This window comes from Mustela nigripes, chromosome 3 (genome assembly GCF_022355385.1).
Source record: "Mustela nigripes isolate SB6536 chromosome 3, MUSNIG.SB6536, whole genome shotgun sequence".
NCBI lineage: Eukaryota > Metazoa > Chordata > Mammalia > Carnivora > Mustelidae > Mustela > Mustela nigripes.
Window position 1 is genome coordinate 128,229,783 of NC_081559.1, and position 2,423 is coordinate 128,232,205.

Genomic DNA, 2,423 nt, shown 5'->3' on the forward strand with positions numbered 1-2,423 from the left:
ATGATCTTGCTTCACAGCATAGAGACCTTTGGAAAATGAGAAGAGGATTGTGTCTGTGGACTAGAGGGAGATAAGTTAGATTAAATCAGGGAGAGAATGATGAGGTGTTCGATGTAATGTTTATCAACATAAGAATGCAGACATTCCAAGTTTCAGGGAACTGACATTGGAGACTTCATGTGGCTTTTACCTGTAAATCCTACTTTTCTGTGAGATAATATATTAAAGAATGCAATAGGAACCGTGAGTCCATGAATTCTTTTCACTGAGCTTAAATCACTGGGAATATTACACAATTTTGAAAAAAGGTTTCAATTAGCAATAATCACGCCTCGGATAAACCTCATTGGCTACAATAGTGCCACTGCACAAAGCTTATAATTTTGAAAATAGAAGGGGACCTGACCATTATAAGAAGTATCCAATAGACCAGAGCAAAAGTTAATCTTGCTCACTTGTAAACTGCCAGCATTTGATGGGAGAAGGAACAGCAGAAACGCTGGATTACAGAGCTGGGATCCCCTGACAGGTGGGCAGGAGTTCCTGCAGGGTCCTTTTTTGATCATCTCACACAAACCTGCTATGGTTGTTTCAGCAGCATTGTGTAAAGTGCTCTAACATGCAGCCTTCTGGGAGAAGGCATGTAGACTGCCATGCTCAAAACCAGTGCAAGCCACCACATGAATCACGGACACATACTCAGACACACCATTAGAATTTTTAAAAATATTATCTTGACACCAGTGGTAAAGCAGCGAGGATATTTACCTTTCAAACATTTCTGTTAGGGGGTGCCTGTGTGGCTCAGTGGGTTAAGTGTCCAACTCTTGATTTTGAGTCAGGTCATGATCTCAGGGTTGTGATATTGAGCCCCTTGTAGGGACCCAGAGTAAGCAAGGAGCCTGTTTGAGATTCTCGCTAGCCCCCTCATGTTCTTTCTTTATAAGAATAAATAAATAAATAAACTCTTATTCTTTTTTTAAAAAAGATTTTATTTATTTGTTTGAGAAAGAGAAAGAGAGAGTGTGCACAAGCAGGGTGGGGAGGGACAGAGAGAGAGGGAGAAGCAGACTCCCCACTGATCAGGGAACCTGACATGGGCCTTATCTCAGGACCCTGGGATCATGACCTGAGCTGAAGGTAGATGCTTAGCCAACTGAGCCATCCAGGTGCCTCAATAAAGAAATTCTTCTAATAGCTAAATTCCACCTTCTTCTTGAAATGGGGTAAAACTTACTAAGTATTTCAACATCACTTAGCATCAGGGAAATACCAGTCAAAACCACAATGAGACACACCCCACACATACCAGTAAGAATGGCTAAAATTAACTACTCAGGAAACAACAGATGTTTGACAAGGAGGCAGAAAAAGGGAAACCCTTTTACACTGCTGGGTGGGAATGCAAACTGGTGCAGCCATTCTGGAAAATAGCATGGAGGTTTCTCAAAAATAGAACTACCCCCATGATGTACTATACACTGGCTAACTAAACATGAAAAAATAAGTAACTACCCTATGACCAGGCAGTTCTTTACCAGGCATTTACCAAAAGGGTACAAAAATAGTGATTCGAAGGGGCACACATGCACCCTTCTGTTTATAGCAGCAATGTCCACAATGGGCAAAATACGGAAAGAGCCCAAATGTCTACCGACAGATGAATGGATAAAGAAGATGTGGTATATGTCTACAATGGAATATTACTTGGCCATCAAAAAGAATGAAATCTTGCCATTTGTAATGACATGGATGGAATTAGAGCAGATTATGTTGAGTTAAATAGTCAATCAGGGAATGACAAATAACCATATGATTTCACTCATATATGGAATTTAGGAAACAAAACAGATGAACAGAGGAAAGGGAAGGAAAAATAAAGTAAGATTAAAAACAAAGAGGGAGGCAAACCAGGAGAGACTCTTAATGACAGGGAACAAACTGAGGGTAGCTGGAGGAGAGGTGGGAAGGAGATGTGGTAATTGGATGGTAGCATTAAGGAGGGCACATGATGTAATGATCACTGGGTGTTACATGCAACGGAGGAGGAACCTCTGAATTCTACCCCTGCAACTAATAATGCACTATATGTTACATCAGTTGAATTTAAATTATTTTAAAAATTTTTTAAAAAATCAAGAAAAACCCTTAATGAGCATTTTATTAAAGCAAGATCCTACTTCATCACACTTTCAGAATGGACAGAGTTACATCATCAACAGACATTTTCTAAAAGATTTAAAAGACAATGGGTAAATATAAGGAAAGCTTCTTTTCTCAGGTCAAATATTGGCAATAATATTGAGGAAAGTAAATTGTAAATGAACCTTTAAATTTGGGGAGAATTTATGACTGTGTTTAGAAAGCAAACCAGCACCAAAAAACCTCGCTAGCTCATATAAGTCAGAGTCAGTCAACTTGAT

General features: G+C 39.3%; 1 non-coding gene across 1 annotated transcript; it reads right to left on the reverse strand.

The window, feature by feature from the left end:
- Window positions 1–232: 232 nt before the first annotated feature.
- LOC132014654 (U4 spliceosomal RNA) lies at window positions 233–376 on the reverse strand. The gene has a single exon (XR_009403335.1). It is a non-coding gene; the product is annotated as a U4 spliceosomal RNA (small nuclear RNA).
- Window positions 377–2,423: the final 2,047 nt, after the last annotated feature.